Below are 16,507 nucleotides of genomic sequence, written 5' to 3'. Positions count from 1 at the left end.
TAATGCATGTAGATTTTGTATACAGCAGTGTATTTAGGATTGTGATTTTGCAAATTCTGATTGTGCTTTGAATGTTTCTGGGTAAATTTATCAAATTTAAGTTATATTTTGTATAAAAATGTGTGCATTTGGGGGGCAGAGCAAGCACCTCAGTAGTGCTCCCACAGAACCCGTCTCCCCGTGGTGGACTCCTAACAACTATGTCCTTATAAGTTACCTCCTGACAGGCAACAGAGCAGCTGGATCATACCAGACCTCTCTTTTTCTGGTGCATACGCTCCTGTATACGCAGTGCACAAAGTAGCTCTTCTACCACTGATTCTCAATCAAATCTGCTTGGCCCCACACTTATAGGGGCTTCCAAGAGACCCATTATATAATTATTCTGGCAGTGGTGGGCCCTATGACAGGGGTTGTAATAAAAGAGGAGTAGGCACCATATACGTTTTTTTCTGTTAGCATGCTTTTGATACTTGTTTCCTACCAATCAACCAGCTGCCAGCTCTACATAACTCTGCACACTTTCTAGATGTTAATTGGCATATAAAGTTATTACCCAGCTCTCCTTGCCTTATTGCCTCCAGGCACATAGCTCATGAACAGACTCTACACCTACAACAACGGAATATTAACTATTGCTTTCTTTTTACCCTGATAGCCACATTAAATGGAAAGACAGCCGTCTTGAATCCTTTTTTGCTTCTCTGGACATTTCACTTCCTTTTTACCTTTATTAAAAGATCTTGAGGACACATTAGATGCTCTCTCTCTCTCTCATTACGAGTTGTGCGATAGGGTTAAAAAGCAGCATTGGCCAGTCCCAACGCTGCTTTTTAATGCCCGCTGGTATTACGAGTCTCGCAGGTACAGGTGTACCGCTCACTTTTTTGGCCAGACTCGGAAATACAGCAAATCCACTTACGTCAATTGCGTATGCTATATTTTCAATGGGACTTGAATAGCGCCAGTATTACGAGTCTGACCAAAAGTGAGTGGTACACCCTCTCCTGTCAAGACTGGTAGCACATTTAAAAGTCAGTAGTTAGGAGTTTTACACTACAACGCCGTAGCAGCCCCCCCCCCCCATATCGCAAACACTAAATCTGTCGAACCGGACATTTGCCGCCACTATAATAAATATATTAACCCCTAAACCACCGCACTCCCGCATCGCAAACACTAGTCAAATATTATTAACCCCTAATCTGCCGTCCATAACATCGCCGTCACCTACCTACATTTATTAACCCCTAATCTGCCGCCCTCAACGTCGCCGCCACTATATTAAAGTTATTAACCCCTAAATCTAAGTCTAACCCTAAACCTAACCCCCCAACTTAAATATAATTACAATAAATCTAAATAAAATTACTACAATTAACTAAATAATTCCTATTTAAAACTAAATACTAACGCCTAGATTTAGAGTTCTGCGTTAGCCGTCAAAACCAGCGTTAGGGGGTCCTAACGCTGGTTTTGGCCGCCCGCTGGTATTTAGAGTCAGTCAGGAAAGGGTCTAACGCTCACTTTCCAGCCGCGATTCAATCAGCCAATCAGAATTTTCCTACCTTAATTCCAACTGGCTGATAGAATCCTATCAGCCAATCGGAATTCGAGGGACGCCATCTTGGATGACGTCCCTTAAAGGAACCTTCATTCGTCGGGAGTTTGTCATGGAAGGATGTTCCGCGTCGGCGGGATGAAGATGGAGCCGGAAGAAAGCCGGATACAAGATGGAGCCAGAAGAAAGAAGATTGAAGATGCCGCTTGATAGAAGACTTCAGCCGGATGATGGACCTCTTCAGCCCCCGCTTGGATGAAGACTTCAGCCGGATGATGGACCTCTTCAGCCCCCGCTTGGATGAAGACATCGCCCGGATTGGATGAAGACTTCGGAGCCTCTTCTGGACGGATCGGTGATACCCGGCGTGGTGAAGACAAGGTAGGGAGATCTTCAGGGGCTTAGTGTTAGGTTTATTTAAGGGGGGTTTGGGTTAGATTAGGGGTATGTGGGTGGTGGGTTGTAATGTTGGGGGGGGGTACTGTATGGGTTTTTTTTTCAGGCAAAAGAGCAGAATTCTTTGGGGCATGCCCCGCAAAAGGCCCTTTTAAGGGCTGGTAAGGTAAAAGAGCTTTACAATTTTTATTTTAGAATAGGGTAGGGCATTTTTTTATTTTGGGGGGCTTTGTTATTTTTTTAGGGGGCTTAGAGTAGGTGTAATTAGTTTAATATTCTTGTAATCTTTTTTATTTTTTGTTATTTAGTGTTTGTTTGTTTTTGTAATTTAGTGTTTGTTTTTTGTAATTTAGTGTTTGTTTTTTTTTGTAATTTAGTTTAGTTGATTTAATTGTAGATAATTGTAGGTAGTTTATTTAATTAATTTATTGATAGTGTAGTGTTAGGTTTAATTGTAACTTAGGTAAGGATTTATTTTACAGGTAATTTGGTAATTATTTTAACTAGGTAGCTATTAAATAGTTATTAACTATTTAATAGCTATTGTGCCTGGTTAAAATAAATACAAAGTTGCCTGTAAAATAAATATAAATCCTAAAATAGCTACAATATAATTATTCGTTATATTGTAGCTATATTAGGGTTTATTTTACAGGTAAGTATTTAGCTTTAAATAGGAATATTTTATTTAATAAGATTTATTTTATTTCGTTAGATAAAAATTATATTTAACTTAGGGGGGTGTTAGGGTTAGACTTAGCTTTAGGGGTTAATACATTTATTAGAGTAGCGGTGAGGGCCGGTCGGCAGATTAGGGGTTAATAATTGTAGGTAGGTAGCGGCGACGTTGGGGGGGCAGATTAGGGGTTAATAAATATAATATAGGGGTCGGCGGGGGTTAGGGGCAGCAGATTAGGGGTTCATAGGAATAACGTAGGTTGCGGCGGTGTACGGAGCGGCAGATTAGGGGTTAAAAATAATATGCAGGGGGTCAGCGATAGCGAGGGCGGCAGATTAGGGGGTTAATAAGTGTAAGGTTAGGGGTGTTTAGACTCGGGGTACATGTTAGGGTGTTAGGTGCAGACATAGGAAGTGTTTCCCCATAGAAAACAATGGGGCTGCGTTAGGAGCTGAACGCTGCTTTTTTGCAGGTGTTAGTTTTTTTTTTCAGCTCAAACGGCCCCATTGTTTCCTATGGGGAATCGTGCACAAGCACGTTTTTGAAGCTGGCCGCGTCCGTAAGCACCGCTGGTATTGAGAGTTGCAGTGGCGGTAAATTATGCTATACGCTCCCTTTTTGGAGCCTAACGCAGCCCTTCTGTTAACTCTAAATACCAGCGGTATTTAAAAGGTGCGGGGGGAAAAATACACGCGTAGCTAATGCACCCCTTTGGCCGCAGAACTCTATATCTAGCTGTAAGATAGCTACAATATAACTAATAGTTACATTGTATCTAGCTTAGGGTTTATTTTTATTTTACAGGCAACTTTGTATTTATTTTAACTAGGTAGAATAGTTATTAACGAGTTATTAACTATTTAATAACTACCTAGTTAAAATAAAGACAAATTTACCTGTTACAATTACACCTACACTATAATTAAATAAATTAACTAAATTAAATACAATTAATTACAATTAAATAAAATTATCTAAAGTACGAAAAGAAACAAACACTAAATTACAGAAAATAATTAAGAAATTACAAGATTTTTAAACTAATTACACCTAATCTAATCCCCCTAACAAAATAAAAAAGCCCCCCCAAATAAAAAAAAAAAAGCCCTAACCTACACTAAATTACAAATAGCCCTTAAAAGGGCCTTTTGCGAGCATTGCCCCAAAGTAATCAGCTCTTTTACCTGTAAAAAAAATTACAATTCCCCCCCAACATTAAAACCCACCACCCACGCAAACAACCCTACTCTAAAACCCACCCAATACCCCCTTAAAAAAAACTAACACTAACCACCTGAAAATCACCTTACCGGGAGACGTCTTCACCCACCCGGGCCGAAGTCCTCAACGAAGCCCTGAGAAGTCTTCATCCAACCGGGCAGAAGTGGTCCTCCAGACAGGCAGAAGTCTTCATCCAGAGGGCATCTTCTATCTTCATCCATCCGGCGCGGAGCGGGTCCATCTTCAAGACATTGGACGCGGAGCATCCTCTTCTTTCCACGGCCGATGACTGAATGAAGGTTACTTTAAATTACGTCATCCAAGATGGCGTCCCTTCAATTCCGATTGGCTGATAGAATTCTATGGAATTAAGGTAGAAAAAATCCTACTGGCTGATGCAATCAGCCAATAGGATTGAGCTGGCATTCTATTGGCTGTTCCAAACAGCCAATAGAATGCCAGTTCAATCCTATTGGCTGATTGCATCAGCCAATAGGATTCTTTCTACCTTAATTCCGATTGGCTGATAGAATTCTATCAGCCAATCGGAATTGAAGGGACGCCATCTTGGATGACGTCATTTAAAGGAACCTTCATTCAGTAGTCGGCCGAGGAAAGAAGAGGATGCTCCGCGTCGGATGTCTTGAAGATGGACCCGCTCCGCGCCGGATGGATGAAGATAGAAGATGCCGTCTGAATGAAGACTTCTCCCCGTCTGGAGGACCACTTCTGCCCGGTTGGATGAAGACTTCTCCCGGCTTCGTTGAGGACTTGGAGGATGACTTCTGCCCGTCTGGAGGACCACTTTTGCCCGCTTGGGTGAAGACGTCTCCCGGTAAGGTGATCTTCAGGGGGTTAGTGTTAGGTTTTTTTAAGGGGGTATTGGGTGGGTTTTAGAGTAGGGTTGGTTGTGTGGGTGGTGGGTTTTAATGTTGGGGGGGAATTGTAATTTTTTTTCAGGTAAAAGAGCTTTACTTTATTTTAACTAGGTAGTTATGAAATAGTTAATAACTATTTAATAACTATTCTACCTAGTTAAAATAAATAAAAACTTGCCTATAAAATAAAAATAAACCCTAAGCTAGCTACAATGTAACTATTAGTTATATTGTAGCTATCTTAGGGTTTATTTTATAGGTAAGTATTTAGTTTTAAATTGGAATAATTTAGTTAATGATAGTAATTTTATTTAGATTTATTTAAATTATATTTAAATTAGGGGGGATTATGGTTAGACTTAGGTTTAGGGGTTAATATGTTTATTATAGTGGCGGCGACGTTGGGGCGGCAGATTAGGGGTTAATAAGTGTAGTTAGGTTGCGGCGACATTGGGGGCGGCAGATTAGGGGTTAATAAATATAAAGTAGGTGTTGGCGATGTTGGGGACAGCAGATTAGTGGTTCATAAGTATAATGTAGGTGGTGGCGGTGTCCAGAGCGTCAGGTTAGGGGTTAATAATATAATGTAGGTGTCAGCAATGTCGGGCGGCAGATTAGGGGTTAATAAGTGTAAGATTAGGGGTGTTTAGACTCGGGGTTCATGTTAGGGTGTTAGGTGTAGATATAAATTTTCTTTCCCCATAGGAATCAATGGGGCTGCGTTAGGAGCTTTACGCTGCTTTTTTGCAGGTGTTAGGTTTTTTTCAGCTGGCTGTCCCCCATTGATTCCACATGCAAGAAAGCAATGGGGTGTGTGTCCTCATTCACAGAAATGTCCCCGTCCCCTGCTATATTCCAAGACAGATGATGAGGGGAGATTTCAGTGTGTGGTGGGGTTAATTTATATGTGTCTAATAGGGGGACACAATTTTTTTTTGTTGCAAAGATACTATTCGTGTATTGGAAGTAGTCAAGGGTATGCTCATAATTAGAGGAGACTTCAATTTACCACTGTAGTCTTATCTGGATTATGCTCAGTCATGAAGCCACATATCTTAACATGTTTTAAAAGCAGCCAGAACCAACTTTTCTTCTCATCAGTGGTTGATGTTTGGCTTATGCTAAATCCTCATACAAGATTGTATTATTTTACCCAGCACTCTTATACTTACATTGATTACTTTTTTGTTAACCAAAACATCTATGCCTGTGTTTACTCATCGAAGATCCATAGGGGGCCGATTTATGTAGCTGCGAATGCAGCTGTTTCCGCAAAACTTAAGTTAAGAAGCAGCGGGCTTAAGACCGCTGCTCCTTAACTCATATGCCACCTCTGAGGTGGCGGGCAGCAATCCCCCTGATCAGATACAATCTGGATAATTGACACCCCCTGCTAGCGGCCGTTTGGCCACGAATGTGCAGGGAGCGGTATTGCACAAGCATTTCACTAGAAATGTTTGTGCAATGATAAATGCAGACAGCGTATTCTGTCTGCATTTATCGATGTGGGGCGGACATGATCCGTTACAGTGGATCATGTCCGCCCACACATTGATAAATGGGCCCCATAATATCACTTGGTTACACCATGAGATAATCTCCCTGAACATGCTCTGGCCAACCACTCCTTTGACTCCTTTTAAGTGGTACCTTAACAACGGTCTACTCAAGGAACCACTTATACAACAATCTATATCTCAATCAATTGATTCTTATTTTGCACCTAATTCACGTGGAGAGACCTCTCCATGAGTTCTCTGGGAGGTGCATTAATGTTTCATACATGGTGAATTCATCAAATACAGAGCTTGCATCACTAAACAATCTCAATATGCCTGTTACTTGCTTACTGCATAACATTCCTCTGAAATTAATCATAAACGTGACCCATATAATATCTTTTCACATAGGTTCCTTTGGACACTAGAGAGGCACTCAACTCCTTCATTAGGAAAGGTACTCTATGTAGAGAGCTCCTACATCATAAGGTATTTTTCAGCAGTGGCAATAAGTCAGGTCCTCTATTGGCTAGAGCCCTCAAAAAAAATCCTTACAGATCTATGTCTCTAAACTGAGAGATTCTACAGGAAATATCACTGTAGTGAGTCAGGACATCACAGATGCATTTCAGAGATATTATCAATGTTTATACAATCTAACCTCACAGAAACCCACCCTGGGTATCACATACATAAGTCCAAGTTTGTGGCTGAAACTTCTGTCTAAACCCTTACTGCAGAGCACAAGGAAATGCTGGATGAACCATTTACTACCCCTGAGATTTTACACGTCATTAAACACCTACCCTGAGGGAAAAGACCAGGGCCAGATGCTTTTGGCTTAATATTTTTAAAAACCTTTGCTGATGTCCTAGCTCCTAAACTTATTGATCTCTTCAATGCAACAGATTCAGACCGAATGTTTTTACAGCAGATATTGGAGGCTCAGATAGTGATTATTCCTAAACCAGGAAAGTCCCCTACCTCGCAGGCTGATTTTTAATGCCACTATTCAACTTATTATTTAATTATATACCTGTCCTTTGGCAAGCACACAAGTCAGTGGTTTGGTGTCAGACCTGTTCATGATAACAAATAATACAAGGCAGGGATACCCACTGTCACCTTTACTATTCATTCTTGCTATGGAGGTTCTAGTGGCTAGAATTAGATTTTGACTGTAAAAGGCCATGAATCAAAAGTTGCGCTCCCGTTGAACCTTGCAGAACCTACATATCTGTCTTGCCACTGAAACTCTCCTGCTGTATGTTCATATTGGGGGAAGTTTGGATCCCTAAAATACCTAGGATTCTCCATCTCTGCAGATAACATCAAGCTCTTTTCCTGAAAATTATTTAATTCTCTCTAACACCTTATAGTGGGACTTAACTTCCTGGAAGCAAAAGCCATTATCATGGCTTAGATGGATGCATGCAAGAACTTAAAATTAATGTCCTCCCCATATTTTATTTATTATCCAGACTGTTTCCATTAGACTTAAATATATCTTATTGTACTACTTTACAGGCAGCCTTGAACAGATTTATATGGGGTCCCCTTAAAAACAGAATCCTTTGCACCACCCTCTATATTCCCAAGGTAAAGGGGGGCCTTGGGGTCAATATGGGGTTACTACAGACCTTCCCATAAAGCATGGGTTTCTTTAGAAACCAACATTGTTGACTGCCCTCCTTAGGTACACTCTATTGGATCCCGAAAGAAAGAAGACCCCAGACTGTTTAGCATTTACCTCATATGAAGACATACATGTACTCATTATGATGAGATTAGATTAACCTACTTAAATATTTCCTCAATCTCTTCACCACTTTTGCCAATTCTTCAGAATGCGGAATTCTAGGGTGACCTTGATCCTGCTTTCTTTGGGAGTCGATTAATCGGTAGCTCTATGCCTTTTGTCAGCTTCATGGAAGGAGGTAGACTGAAGCAAAGGAACCAAGGGATTTGGCTGCTGGAATATTTTCTAGTAGGTTGAAGTATTTGCAGCTTCAAAAGTATATAGACTGACATCCTCAAAAGGACAAGCTTACTAAAACTCTAACAATGTTTGAAAAAATCTGTCCTCTGTACCCATAAGGTGCATGATTTCTTTATGTCATAAACTTCTTTCTGACTTTAACAATCCTCCCTTACTGTCATATGTTCAGAGATGGGAAAGGGAGAATGACTCAGATCTTGAGAATCCTGACTGCCTCCATATTTTCTCAAATACCAACAAGTAGTCTATTTCATCGAGCATACAAGAGCTAAATATAAAAATACTCACCAGGTTGTACCTAACAGACCAGATCTTTAAAAATGTTCCCCAATTGCCCCCAAACGTAAGCATGAGGTTCCTTAATAAAATAATTTGAGCATCTTTAATGTAGTTAAAATTACCTGTGCAAAGCAGTTTTTAGGGTTTAAAGTGTGAGGATGTAGTCTATGAGGACTGTGTGTTCAATGTAAATATATATGTATATGCTTATATAAATATATAAATATAAATATATATATGTTAATATGTGCATATAACAAAATAGAAAGTTCTGTACCGCTGCACATGCACCTTCAGTGCATCAATATATCACACACCCAGCGATCACCAAATGGGACAGACCCACCCCTCAGGTGCAAGTGTAAGCGGAAAAAGAAGACAATACCTCAATCCTCCATACACCAGGAGCTTTGCTCATACCCTCCTTGTGACGACTATAGAGCTGGATACCTCTGCCTTTCTACGCTGGGTACTGTTGGACTGTAGCGTCCTCACCTCTTGTGGCGTCTTCCTTCGACGTATCCCTCTGCTCCCATCTGTCCACAACCAGTGACGTCATCAGAGGTAAACAGGGTAGGTGTATCGCTGGTATGGAATCCAATCACAGCAGCAGTAAACCTGACGGAAACCTAGACAGGCTGGTTATGATAACAAGCAAGAAGAGTGAAGAGTCTGGTTCTGTAAAACACCAGAGTTTATTGGACAACATTAACTTTTTCAATAGGAAGAAACTACAGCATACAAAGTTCAGAGAAGCGTTCACCTTCGCTGCACTAGGTTCTTTGTCGTGTCTCATGGCATGAGTATGAGACTCCCATTGGAGCCTATGGAAGCAGTCTCTTGTGAGCACAAAGCTTCAATGCTTTGTGCCTCACTTATAATACCAGCGCACAATTGAGTGCGCTGGTATTACGAGTGGAGTGCAAATATTGTGCTCTGGTAAGTGCAATTTTGCGCTCCACTCATTATTTGACTCAATATATTTTAAATTATTGTGCCACGTTTGTTTTTTATTTTCAGGGTGGATATTTAAATTTTTTTCATTATTCAGTGGTAGAATTTGAGGAGATCTCATTCCTAGTACCTTCATGCTGATGTGGTGATGTCATCACACTGTATATGATGGCCTAACATGCAATAAAGAATTGCCTACAGGCAGTGGCATAATTGCTTGTGATGCTGGAAGGAAGGGTCTAATGGCACTCACATCTCGGCCCCATACCACTTAGAGAAACATAAGACAATTTTTTTTAAAGAGAGGAGTTTCCTCTATCAAAAGTGATTACAGTAGCAGTCAAAGTTTTCCCTAAATAGAAGAATACACTAATATAGCTTTTGTTTCCACCCATTTGATCTATAGGAATAAGTGACCCTGAATGAAGGATAACTTTCCCCTTAGAGTGCACTCAATCAACCATGAGAAAGTGTTTATCTGCCCAAAGGAAACCAGGGGAATTTTCTATGGATGCGAAAGGGCAATTATGGAACCTTTATTCCCACTCTGCTTTACTAAGAGGGTCTCTCTTTTATGCACTGAAATTCCATCTTTTGAATAAGGAGTCAAATTCCCAATTAACTTAGAAGATAAAACCATGGTATTGGTTACCACCTGCTACAACTTGCACTAGAGAGGTCTTTGGTAAAATGTAGGTGGTCTCTTTCAGTGATAGGTTTTTTATTATTATTATTATTATTATTTAATCTGGATATTATATGAGGTTGAAACAATTATATGAGGTTGGTCCAATTAATAAGATCACTGAATGTTACACATAATTCTCCATAGGTTTATCTCTGAGTTGATTTATGTCAATAATTAACAATATTTTATTACCATTTATCCATCTAAAGAGGGTTTAACTTTCTGCAATCCAATAGTCTCCTTTGGAAGAGAGAAGATCTTTTAACCAATTAGTCTGATTTTATGATGATTTTTGGGTTGAAGTAATAGGTTGTGTAAGTCTATGATTAAGGCTACATTTAGCTGAAATGCATGTTGCTTTTTAAGGAGCTTGAACATCTGTGCATGGGGGTCTGCTTAGTGTTTAAATGATGAGCAGTGTCCAAATACAGCAGGTTCTTATGATCAGTATAGAAGAGAACCTTCAGGCTCACCAGAAACAGCAAATAAACCGCTGCTCCATAACCAGACCGCTGCTCCATAAGCTGTCCGCTGCTCCATAACCTGTCCACCTGATCGATCGGGTTGATTGACACCCCCCTGCTAGCGGCCGATTGGCCGCGAATCTGCAGGGGGCGGCGTTGCACCAGCAGTTCACAAGAGCTGCTGGTGTAATGCTGAATGCGGAGAGCTCCAAAACAATAATCAGAAAAATCAAATTGCATTATAAACTACAAAGATACAAAAATAAAACAAAGCAAAATTCTTCTTAAATCAACCAAAATGCACATACAACATTTCTTATCTGCCTTTTTTAAGGGATGATGAGAAGAAGGTAGCAAGTTTAGAAATGTGTTTGATAAATTTAAGGTAAGATTTTGCTACTAAGGAAATATTAATTTCCCTTAATGTCTAGGACATTCTAGGACGGCAGCTAGTTTTTGAAGATCCATTTAGAATCAATTTGCATATATAATAATCAGAATTGTCCTTGCTATAAGAGCTTTTTGTTGTTTCTTAGACAAGGACAGATTTGACATGTTGGTGTTATCTAATGTTTAGTATAATAGTATTTCATCAAGATGCACAACACAAAGTGTTCAACAGATCACTGAATATATTAATTGAGAAAAAACTGGAAGACTGGTGGGACATTACACAAAGCATTACAAGGTACTTGTAATGTCCCGTACAGGTGTTGAAGGTAGTTCTCCATTTGTCACCTTTCATTTGGCTGACGTGTGCCAATTAGGGATGGGCGAATGTTTCTAAAAATTTTGAAATTTAAAAACGAATTTTGATACATTCGTTCGTATTGAATTTCGAATGTTTATATGACATTCTAACATTCAATTTTTGAATTTTCGCTTTCAAATTTTTCAATAAAATTGGAAAATATTTGTTTGAATAATAGAATGTTTAGCTATGTATTCATTCAATTTCAAAATGTAATATTTGAATTTGAATGTGACATTGGAATTCGAATGTGACATTCACATTTGAAATAGTATTTCTAGTCTACAACTGTGTTTAATAATTGTAATATTCGAATTCGAATGTCACATTCGAATTTGAAATAGTATTTCTAGTCTAATACTGTGTTGTAAATGTGATATTCGATTTGAATGGGATATTCGATTTGAATGTGACATTCGAATTCAAAATAGTATTTCTAGTCTAATACTGTGTTTTATAAATGTAATATTCAAATTCGAATGTGATATTCAAATTCTAATGTAACATTCGAAAACTGTAAATAACATTTGAAAATCAAATTTTTAAGAATATTCGTTCTTATCAACATTCTATTATGTAGATCGAATTTCTACAATAACATTGGTTCTTACATTCAAATTCGGATATAAACACATTCGCCCATCCCTAGTGCCAATTTGATGAATATATTACCTCCCTGCAGATGTTCAAAAAGTTCCAGAATAAATGGAAGTGGATGGATGTTTATAGTTATATGATTTAGTGCACAATAGTTCATGCATAGTAACTCATGCTTCTTTTCGGAGTAAATAACAAAATGGCCTCAAAAAGCAGCAGATGATGGATGGATGAATAAATTTGCCAAATTCTCAGTGATGTATTTCTTTGTGGTTTTGTATCGTGAAAGAAAAGTGGAGAGTTTTTTACCTTTAGGAATTGTATCACCTGAAAGCAGATCAATAGTATAGATGAAGGACCTATGATGAGGCAAAACTGAAAAATGTCAGCAAAGATAGAAAAGATAGATACCAAGAATAACTGATACTGATTCTAAAGAAGCTGCATGTGTAAATTAAAGGGACACTGAACCCAATTTTTTTCTTTCGGGATTCAGATAGAGCATACAATTTTAAGCAACTTTCTAATTTACTCCTATTATCAATTTTTCTTTGTTTTCTTGCTATCTTTATTTGAAAAAGAAGGCAACTAAGCTATTTTTTGGTTCAGACCCTGGACCAGCACTTGTTTATTGGTGGGTAAATTTATCCACCAATCAGCAAGAACAAACCCAGGTTCTTCACCAAAAATGGGCGGGCATCTAAACTTACATTCTTGCATTTTAAATAAAGATTCAAAGAGAATGAAGAACATTTGATAATAGGAGTAAATTAGAAAGGTGCTTAAAATTGCATGTTCTATCTGAATCACAAAAGAAACCATTTGGGTCAGTGTCCATTTAAAGGCCACACACAATACACGGTATGCAGACTTGACTTTACAAACACACGTAAAAAAGCTGAATACAAGGGTATATAGATTTTACTTTAAAGGGAGAGAAGAAAACATTACTGCAATTGCTTATAATTTGCACAGCATGGACACCCATAATCTGTCCTTAATGAGATAGGGCTCTGGCCATCTCAGTAGGGTTCATGGTTTTTGGAATATATATTCTGTAACCTAACAGTATGATACAGTTACTGTTCAAAAGTTGACACAGATACTGAGCTTGTATTTTAATTTACTGACCAGAAGCTCATGGACAAACCATAGGATGTAACTTTTTGACAGTGTTACAGCTGGTAATAGAAGAAATGAAAATACCTTCATAATGAATGGTGGCAGCAAATCAACCAGCGTAGGGAGGAAACTGTGGTTACTTAGAATTCTCTGTAGATTACACTGCCAGCTTATAGTAGAAACTGACTAAAGGTGTCCAAGGAGGAGCCAAATGCTGGATCAAGCCAGGCAGAGGACAAACACAGTAGATCAGACTAGCATCAAGCAGCAGGCAATATGGGAGTACTCCAAGTTTCAGGCAAAGTGTGGAAACAACATGTGAGTGAGAAAACCATCCAATGAGCTAAACTCAAAGTCAAGAATCAGCAACAGAGGCAAAATAGTAGCCCATCCAAGAAATGGTAAACCTTTCCCAATAGATGGGTGTCATATAGAACAGAAAAGATGGGTATCAACAGTGGGAAAACCAAACAACAATGTGCAAACAAGAAATGCATACAGATATTGTGCCAAGTATTATGGGACATATGGAAAAACACTTGTGACAAATTAGTCAAAAAATGAAACAATAAATAAAATGTTGCCCATAGTAAGACCCTGATGAATAACAATTTGTGTGGGTAACACAAAAAATAAGTACTGAAATTGATGTTTAAATTACAAGAAGATCAAAGCCTTATGAAAACTTTTGAACAGGGGTAGGAAATGGCGCATCTATGAAGGGGTTAATAAAACTGTTAAACTATTACAGTTCACATATATAATAAGAGACATATTCAGAATTAAATATTATTGTCAGAATCATTGTTTATGGAATCTGGCATTGTAAATATGGTAATCATAAAGAAGATGTGGGGTTCAGAATCAAACATATTTTAACATTTCACTAAAATGAAAAACAAGCAGCCCCTTTAACAGAGAAATGAAGGAACAAATGATGATGCATCAAAACATTAGTTCATTTGTTCTTGCTGTTTAAACCATTACTTTAAAGTTGGGAAATAATTTTCTGCAGGTGGGGAAGGGTTCGAAACTTCAGAAATTACACTATTCAGATGGGAAAGTTTTCAGAAGTTCAAATGGACACTAATCGAATAACTAAACCCAGCTATTCATTGTCATTGATTGGTTCTTGTGTCAGCCAACAAGTATGTAAGCTTCACATTAAAAATAAAGCATTTATACAAATATTATCATTTTCAGGCTTGTAGCAGTAGCACTAGTTACTACTTTAACTTTATTTTTTATTACGTTTAAAGGGACATGAAACCTATTTTTTTTTCTTTCGAGATTCAGATAAAGCTTGTGATTTTAAATAACTTTCCAATTACTTCTATTATCCCATTTGTTTCGTTCTCTTGGTATGCTTTGCTAAAAAAAAGGATACCTAGGTAGGCTCAAGAGCTGCTGATTGGTGGCTACACATATATGCCTTATGTTATTGGCTCCCCAATGCATTCAGCTTGCTCCCAGAAGCGCATTGCTGCTTCTTTAACAAAGGATACAAAGAGCATGAAGCAAATGAGATTATAGTAGTAAATTGGATAGTTATTTCAATTTCTATCTGAATCATGAAAGAAAAAAACATTGTGTTTCATGTCCCTTTAGCTGCTCCTCAGCTCCCCTAAATATGTTTCACATAGGAAATAAAAGGTAACAAATTTGGTTAGCAAACAATCGCCTAGATTTAGAGTTCTGCGTTAGCCATCCAAACCAGCGTTAGGGGGTCCTAACGGTGGTTTTGTCCGCCCGCTGGTATTTAAAGTCAGTCAGGAAAGGGTCTAATGCTTGCTTTCCAGCCGCGACTTTTCCATACCGCAGATCCCCTTACATCAATTGCGTATCCTATCTTTTTCAATGGGATCTTTCTAACTCTGGTATTTAGAGTCTTGGCTGAAGTGAGCGTTAGGAACTCTAACGACCAAACTCCAGCCGCAGAAAAAAGCCAGGAGTTAAGAGCTTTCTGGGCTAACGCCGGTTTCATAAAGCTCTTAACTACTGTGCTCTAAAGTACACTAACACCATAAACTACCTATGTACCCCCTAAACCGAGGTCCCCCACATCGCCGCCACTCTAATAAAAAATTTTAACCCCTAATCTGCCGACCGCACACCGTCGCAACCTACATTATCCCTATGTACCCCTAATCTGCTGCCCCTAACATCGCCGACCCCTATATTATATTTATTAACCCCTAATCTGCCCCCCCAACGTCGCCGCTACCTACCTACACTAATTAACCCCTAATCTGCTGACCGGACCTCGCCGCCACTATAATAAATGTATTAACCCCTAAAGCTAAGTCTAACACTAACCCTAACACCCCCCTAAGTTAAATATAATTTTTATCTAACGAAATAAATTATTTCTTATTAAATAAATTAATCCTATTTAAAGCTAAATACTTACCTGTAAAATAAATATTAATCCTAAAATAGCTACAATGTAACTATTAGTTATATTGAAGCTATATTAGGATATATATTTATTTTACAGGCAACTTTGTATTTATTTTAACTAGGTACAATAGCTATTAAATAGTTAATAACTATTTAATAGCTACCTAGTTAAAATAATTACAAAATTACCTGTAAAATAAATCCTAACCTAAGTTACAATTAAACCTAACACTACACTATCAATAAATTAATTAAATAAACTACCTACAATTACCTACAATTATCTACAATTAAATCAACTAAACTAAATTACAAAAAAACAAAACACTAAATTACAAAAACAAACAAACACTAAATTACAAAAAATAAAAAAAAATTACAAGGAATTTTAAACTAAATAACCTACTCTAAGCCCCCTAAAAAAATAGCAAAGCCCCCCAAAATAAAAAATGCCCTACCCTAATCTAAAATTAAAAGTTTACAGCTCTTTTACCTTACCAGCCCTTAAAAGGGCCTTTTGCGGGGCATGCCCCAAAGAATTTCAGATCTTTTTCCTGTATAAAAACATACAATATCCCCCCCCCAACATTACAACCCACCACCCACATACCCCTAATCTAACCCAAAACCCCCCTTAAAAAACCTAACACTAAGCCCCTGAAGATCTCCCTACCTTATCTTCACCACGCCGGGTATCACCGATCCGTCCAGAAGAGGCTCCGAAGTCTTCATCCTATCCGGCAAGAAGAGGTCCAGAAGAGGCTCCGAAGTCTTCATCCTATCCGGCAAGAACAGGACATCCGGACCGGCAAACATCTTCATCCAAGCGGCATCTTCTATCTTCATCCATCCGACGAGGAGCGGCTCCATCTTCAAGACCTCCGGCGCAGAAGATCCTCTTCTCCTGACGACTAGACGACGAATGAAGGTTCCTTTAAGGGACGTCATCCAAGATGGCGTCCCTCGAATTCCGATCGGGCTGATAGGATTCTATCAGCCAATCGGAATTAAGGTAGGAA

Source organism: Bombina bombina, chromosome 11, assembly GCF_027579735.1.
Source record: "Bombina bombina isolate aBomBom1 chromosome 11, aBomBom1.pri, whole genome shotgun sequence".
In the NCBI taxonomy this organism is placed as follows: domain Eukaryota; kingdom Metazoa; phylum Chordata; class Amphibia; order Anura; family Bombinatoridae; genus Bombina; species Bombina bombina.
This window is presented reverse-complemented; position numbering follows the sequence as displayed.